This window comes from Muntiacus reevesi, chromosome 17 (assembly GCF_963930625.1).
Source record: "Muntiacus reevesi chromosome 17, mMunRee1.1, whole genome shotgun sequence".
NCBI classification, from domain to species: domain Eukaryota; kingdom Metazoa; phylum Chordata; class Mammalia; order Artiodactyla; family Cervidae; genus Muntiacus; species Muntiacus reevesi.
The window spans coordinates 5,916,657-5,924,383 of NC_089265.1; the positions used below are offsets into that span (position 1 = coordinate 5,916,657).

The 7,727-nt window shown below is 41.3% G+C and overlaps 1 pseudogene; it reads right to left on the reverse strand.

Moving 5' to 3' along the window:
* Positions 1-3,713: 3,713 nt before the first annotated feature.
* On the reverse strand, positions 3,714-5,208 carry LOC136148644 (methionine aminopeptidase 2 pseudogene; annotated as a pseudogene).
* Between the last annotated feature and the right edge of the window lie 2,519 nt (positions 5,209-7,727).

The window sequence follows — 7,727 nt, forward strand, 5'->3', positions numbered from 1 at the left end:
GGCAAGGGCTAATAGAGTTTTGCCAAGAGAATGCACTGGTCATAGCAAACACCCTCTTCCAACAACACAAGAGGAGACTCTACACATGGACATCACCAGATGGTCAACACCAAAATCAGATTGATTATATTCTTTGCAGCCAAAGATGGAGAAGCTCTATACAGTCAGCAAAAACAAGACTGGGAGCTGACTGTGGCTCAGATCATGAACGCCTTATTGCCAAATTCATACTTAAATTGAAGAAAGTAGGGAAAACCACTAGACCATTCAGGTATGACCTAAATCAAATCCCTTATAATTATACAGTGGAAGTGAGAAATAGATTTAAGGGACTAGGTCTGATAGACAGAGAGCCTGATGAACTATGGACGAAGGTTTGTGACATTGTACAGGAGACAGGGATCAAGACCACCCCCATGGAAAAGAAATGCAAAAAGGCAAAATGGTTGTCTGAGGAGGCCTTACAAATAGCTGTGAAAAGAAGAGAAGCAAAAAGCAAAGGAGAAAAGGAAAGATATTCCCATTTGAATGCAGAGTTCCAAAGAATAGCAAGGAGAGATAAGAAAGACTTCCTCAGCTATCAATGCAAAAAATAGAGGAAAACAATAGAATGGGAAAGACTAGAGGTCTCGTCAAGAAAATTAGAGATACCAAGGGAATATTTCATGCAAAGATGTGTTCGATAAAGGACAGAAATGGTATGGACCTAACAGAAGCAGAAGATATTAAGAAGAGGTGGCAAGAATATACAGAAGAACTGTACAAAAAAGATCTTCATGACCCAGATAATCACGATGGTGTGACCACTCACCTAGAGCCAGACATCCTGGAATGTGAAGTCAAGTGGGCCTTAGAAAGCATCACTATGAACAAAGCTAGTGGAGGTGATGGAATTCCAGTTGAGCTATTTCAAATCCTGAAAGATGATGCTGTGAAAGTACTGCACTCAATATGCCAGCAAATTTGGAAAACTCAGCAGTGGCCAGAGGACTGGAAAAGGTCAGTTTTCATTCCAATCCCAAAGAAAGGCAATCCCAAAGAATGCTCAAACTACCGCATGATTGCACTCATCTCACACGCTAGTAAAGTAATGCTCAAAATTCTCCAAGCCAGACTTTAAAATGTGAACCGTGAACTTTCAGATGTTCAAGCTGATTTTAGAAAAGGCAGAGAAAGCAGAGATCAAATTGCCAATATCCTCTGGATCATCAAAAATGCAAGAGAGTTCCAGAGAAACATCTATTTCTGCTTTATTGACTATGTCAAAGCCTTTGACTGTGTGGATCACAATAAACTGTGGAAAATTCTGAAAGAGATGGGAATACCAGATCACCTGACCTGCTTCTTGAGAAACCTATATGCAGGTCAGGAAGCAGCAGTTAGAACTGGAAATGGAACAACAGACTGGTTCCAAATAGGAAAAGGAGTATGTCAAGGCTGTATATTGTCACCTTGCTTATTTAACTTATATGCAGAGTACATCATGAGAACCGCTGGGCTGGAAGAAGCACAAGCTGGAATCAAGATTGCTGGAAGAAATATCAGTAACCTCAGGTATGCAGATAACACCACCGTTATGGCAGAGAGTGAAAAGGAAGTAAAAAGCCTCTCAATGAAAGTGAAAGAGGAGAGTGAAAAAGTTGACTTAAAGCTTAACATTCCGAAAACTAAGATCATGGCATCTGGTCCCATCACTTCATGGGAAATGGATGGGGAAACAGTGGAAATAGTGTCAGACTTGGTTGTTTTGGTTTCCAGTATCACTGCAGATGGTGATTGCAGCCATGAAATTAAAAGATGCTTGCTCCTTGGAAGGAAAATTATGACCAACCTAGATAGCATATTAAAAAACAGAGACATTACTTTGCCAACAAAGGTCTGTCTGGTCAAGGCTATGGTTTTTCCAGTGGTCATGTATGGATGTGAGAGTTGGAATGTGATGAAAGCTGAGCACCGAAAAATTGATGCTTTTGAACTGTAGTGTTGGAGAAGACTCTTGAGAGTCCCTGGACTGCAAAGAGATCCAACCAGTCCATCCTAAAGGAGATCAGTCCTGGGTGTTCATTGGAAGGACTGATGCTGAAGCTGAAACTTCAATACTTTGGCCACCTCATGCAGAGTTGACTCATTAGAAAAGACCCTGATGCTGGGAGGGATTGGAGGCAGGAGGAGAAGGGGACAACAGAGGATGAGATGGCTGGATGGCCTCACCAACTCGATGGACATGAGTTTGAGTAAACTCCAGGAGTTGGTGATGGACAGGGAGGTCTGGCGTGCTGCGATTCATGGGGTCGCAGAGTCGGACACGACTGAACAACTGAACTGAAGTGATTCTAATTCATTCTGAGCAAACTCAAATTTGGGTCATAACTGTATTTTTTTCTCAGCCTCATTCTTCTGAAAACTGTTTCTAAAGTTGTATTTAGTGATGGAATTCCTTTCTGTTCTCTCCGAATCTCATTCAGCTACCTTTTCATTCATACTTTCGCATCATCTTTCCTGGAATCTTTTGTATCACAGGCCTGTTCCGTGTTTTTTTTTTTGTTTTTTTTTTTTCAGATCTGAAAATGTCTTTATTTTTTAGAAAATGGATTCCAGGAAGGTTAAAAAGCAATACCACAGGGTATATAGGTGCAGAACTGGATGTAGTCATTCAAAGCATCGAATTACGAATATGGCATTCCTTAAAAAACTGGAAATAGAACTACCATATGACCCAGCAATCCCACTCCCGTGCATACACACCGAGGAAACCAGATCTGAAAGAGACACGTGCACCCCCGTGTTCATCGTGGCACTGTTTATAATAGCAAGGACATGGAAGCAACCTAGATACCCATCAGCAGACGAATGGATAAGGAAGCTGTGGTACATATACACTATGGAATATTACTCATCCATTAAAAAGAATTCATTTGAGTCAGTTCTAATGAGATGGATGAAACTGAAGCCCATTATACAGAGTGAAGTAAGCCAGAAAGATAAAGACCAATATAGTATACTAACGCATATATATGGAATTTAAAAAGATGGTAGCAATAACCCTATATGCAAAACAGAAAAAGAGACACAGATGTACAGAACAGACTTTCAGACTCTGGGAGAAGGCGAGGGTGGGATGTCCTGAGAGAATAGCATTGAAATAAGTATACTATCAAGGATAAAACAGATCACCAGCCCAGGTTGGATGCATGAGACAAGTGCTCAGGGCTGGTGCACTGGGAAGACCCAGAGGCATGGGATGGAGAGGGAGGCGGGAGGGAGGATCGGGAAGGGGAACACATGTGGATCCATGGCTGATTCATGTCAATGTATGGCAAAAACCACTACAGTATTGTAAAGTAATTAGCCTCCAACTAATAAAAACAAATGGGAAAAAAAAGAAGGAAAGGACAAAAAAAAAAAAAAAAGAATATGGCAATATAAATATCTGAAAAGCATCTCTTAGGTGTTTGAAACAAAATGTATAAGTCATTCCTAACTATTTGGAACTTTACAGACAGAAAATGGTTAACATTTCAAAGTCCTGGAAGCTTTTTCCTTGGTTAATAACATTAATGGTTTGCCTTTGATCAAATTCTTTCTTTTTTAAACAAGGATAAAAGTATTACATAGGTCCACTGTTAAGACAACATGCTGCAAATTAAATCTGGTATAATGTATTCCAACAAAGCTTAGAAAATAAAAGGTGTTGTGGTGGCTTTGGACCAAGTTTAATAATCGTGTCCTCGGCTGACAACTTCTTTACATGTTGGATGCAAAAGTATGGTGTGTTCAAACTGTGCTGTATATGATCGTTTAATGTCACATAATGGTGGATATGGGTCTACAATGCCCAAGTCACACAGATTCTACAGAGCCATCAAGTATTTACTTTCTCCCAAATGATCCAGCCATCTGTGGCAGAAGGCAAGAGTGCCAAGTTTTCATTGATGGCATTTAACAAGTGTTTTGTTCTTGGAAGCCTTATTGGCACATGTCCAACATCAAAATTTTTCATGTAATGTGAACATTCCATATCATCATGAACCACACCTTTTCCTGTGCTACCAAAGGTTTCAATGGCATATACTTCTCCTTCCTCCATTCTTGTTGCCTCTCCTCCTTTCACAATGGGTACTGTTTTCCCAGCATGTATTCTATATGGCCCAATTGAATGTCCATTTAGATTACAGATTGGTTTCACTTGATATGTCCTCCCATCTATTTCAACTTCATAGGATTCCATAACTTCTTGGATAGCCTCACCAACATCACAGAAATGAACATCAATTCCGGCACACTTTATTCCAGTGTTAGTGGCATCTTTTACAGCTTTTAATAATGTATCATATTTGGGGTTAAAAGTGATAGTAAAAGCACAATCGATAATCCTACCACTTGTATGTGTTTCAAAGTCTATCTTACAGATGTCATCATACTGTAATACTGTTGTGTCACCAGCATTGGGAGTATAACGGGCAGCACAGTTATTCAGAGAACACCCAGTAGGAAATGCCAGGCCTCCGTTTAATCCATTTTCTTTTATTAATTTTTGTGAACAGTCTTCCAACTTCTCACAGATTTCTATCATTGTCATCCCAGGCTTGATCCAGCTCATAACATATTTTCTAACTTGTCGATGTGCTTCTGCAGCTTCTCGAAAATCATTCCAAATCTCTTCATTAGCTTGATCTAATGCTTTCTTTTCTTCACTTGTAGTTCTCCAAGCAGCTGTTCGCCCATCTTGTGTGGGTGGATATTCGCATTCTTGTCCTTTGGGAAATACACCATTAGGATACAGGTCACATATTGGAACTGAGGGAGGGTATGTTTGAACTTTTGGTCCTCTCTTCTTCTTCTTTCCAGCTGCTCCATCTCCATCACCATCTCCATCATCATCATCATCATCTCTTTCTTTCTCTTCCAATGCTTGTTTTTCCAATTGTCTTGCACCTCATCAACTGAGGCTCCTGCTTCTTTATCAGGCTCCTGTTGCCCTGGGGGAGCCCCTTTACTCTTCTTCTTCTTCCGTCTTTTATTCTTGGCCGCCTCCTCAGCCGTCGAGGCAGCTCCCTCCTCCCTGCCGCCTGGATCCAGGTCGCCATTCAAGTGGCTCCCGCAGGACGCTGCCTCCTCCACACCTGCCATGTTGCCCGAGAGAGCGCGAGGCACTGAAACAGAAGAGCGAGGGCCCGCTCCTTCTTCACCCACCTACACCAGCGACGCCGAAAGTTGCTCTCCAGGCCTATTCCTTTCCATGAATTACTTATTCCTTCACTGGCATTGTCTGGTTTGTGGAGGACAAAAGGCGGGAAATATCAGTCCTTTTCCCCTTGAGGGTAAGAGATCAGTTAGGCTGTCTCTGGGTCCTTGGACCTTTAAACTGTGAACCCTGCATGTGTTTCTGTCAGCCTTCCATGCCTCATGGATTGGTCCATATGCATTGCGAGCAGAATGAAGTGGATTCAAGGGGATTGGGGACAGGGGGCAGTTGGGGTTGGGGTCAGGAGTGGAAGGACGAGAGCTGCAGTCTTCACAGAGCTAATCCGAGGTCTTCTTCTTGCTCAGGTCCATCCCAGACCTGGCATTCCCAAGCTGCTCCAGTATCTCTATTAACTCTATTTCTAGCTGATTGGTATCAAAATAATCCTTTCTCAGCATATTATCTTTTCTTGCCTTTCCTATTTTGTTTTTAGTCATTATTTTCAGTGACTTTACTTAAAATATCAAGCTGATTCTTTAAATACCTGCTCCAGCTTTCTTTAGTCAATCGCCTCATCTTTCTATTAATAAGTCCCAGGGAGGTGCTTTTTTTAAATTTTAAAATTATGTATTTTTGAAGGAAAGATCTGTTTAAGTGTGAGTGGACTCTCTTTGATTCTTTCTACTGAAGGGCTGTCTGGTGTACACTTTCTTAGTCAACTATCTGAAGGTTTATACTCCCTTCTCTCTGTGATTTTGCTGACTGCTGTAGGAATCTCCCAGACCCTGTACTCTAGGAGGTAGAGGTCACTTCTGGTTGTTCTGCAGCAGCCCTCCATCTTCTCCTGCCAGAATTAGCAGATGAAGACGCATAATCCCTACATGAGCCACTTTCAGCTCTTTCAGGCTCAGTTTGTTCTGCGGCTGATTTCATATCTTAGAATGTCAAGTGCTACTCCCTCTCCAGTCTGCCTCTTGGTTCAGTGCACTGCTGGCAGTTCTTTATCCTCCCTCTAGTCCTGGAGGATAAAGGCTCATGTCAAGCTGTGCTTGTTTGTGACACAGTGATATACTTTGCCAAAACCACTGGTTCTATGTGTCAGAGACTGCAGATATGAAAACAGGCAGTTCCAAATACAGAGATTGCATAGTATGGAAACTATATAGTGTTAGAAAAGTGGAGAACTTGTATAAACAGAATAAACTGCCCTATGGAGACTACATCTGTGGGTCCCTGTGTATCTCAGGGTTAGTATACTTTTAGGGACATAATTGTTAAAGGGGTTAGAAATTGATTGAGGAAAGTAGGTAAAAGGCTATGTTCCTGTTTATGTGTGAGGTCTCTTTGTTACTGTCGCCCTCTGTATCTTGTCTTTTTAAAGTTTTTCTTTTTGTTTTAAACTGTGGTAAAAATCACACATAAGCTTACTATTTTAATCATATTTAACCATACACTTCAGGGGCACTGAGTACATTCACATTGTTTTGCAACACTCACCATCATCCATCTCTTGAATTTTTCACCTTCCTAGACTGAAACTCATACCTACTCAGTCGAATCTGACTCTCTGCAGCCCCATAGACTGTAGCCCACCCGGCTTCTCTGTCCAAGGGACTTTTCAGGCAAGAGCACTGGAGTGGGTTGCCATTTCCCCCTCCAGGGGATCTTCCAGAGGTCAGGATTGAACTCACGTTACCAGCATATCCTGCACTGGCAGGTGAATTCGTTACCACTGAAACCACCTAAATTGAAACTCTATTCCCATTAAACTCTAAGTCCCCATTACCCTCAGCCCCTGGCATCTACCAACTGTGCTCATGCTTTTTGTAGGTCATTATAAAGTTGAGCATAAATCACAATATCAGAGATGCAAAAGTTAAAATGTATTAATGGATGGTTAACTAAAAGAATAACATATGGCAAAATTAGAAGATTCAACATTGTTTTAAAAAGTCACTATTTAACATAAGAGAATTTAACTACAATGCAAAAAAAAATCAAAGGCTTTAAACATTTTTAAAAAAGATTAACAGGATAAAGATTATTTCCATCAGCACTTCATCATGAAATAAATGGGATTCTCCAAATGTTTAACTGAAAGACTTATAAAGAAGAATCAATGACAGAGAAATGGGAAGAGTCCAGAGAACCAGAGGGACTGGTCAAAAGTGGGGACCATGACCACTTCTGGACTTGAAAGGGGAGGAGGTATCTTTAAAATTTGGTCTCCTAAACCCCTGAGGGCCACCCTTCACAGAGGGAGTCAGCCCAGGAAAGGAACAGCATGGCCAGGTAAAGAGGAGCTTCTCTTCTCCACTCCCCAATCTTCTTTCTCTTGGGGCACAAATAAAAGGCAGAAGAGAGCAGAGAATGAATGTGGAGAGACAGAGAAAACCAACCTGAAAAAAAGGTATTAAGGCTTTCCTTTGGATAGACTCACTCTCATGCCTCGAGGGTGTATTATCCTTTGTTTACCGAATAAAGTCCGCCATTTCAAATTTTTGTTGCGGCAAGACAGAACCAAGGAAATTACACATTCTCC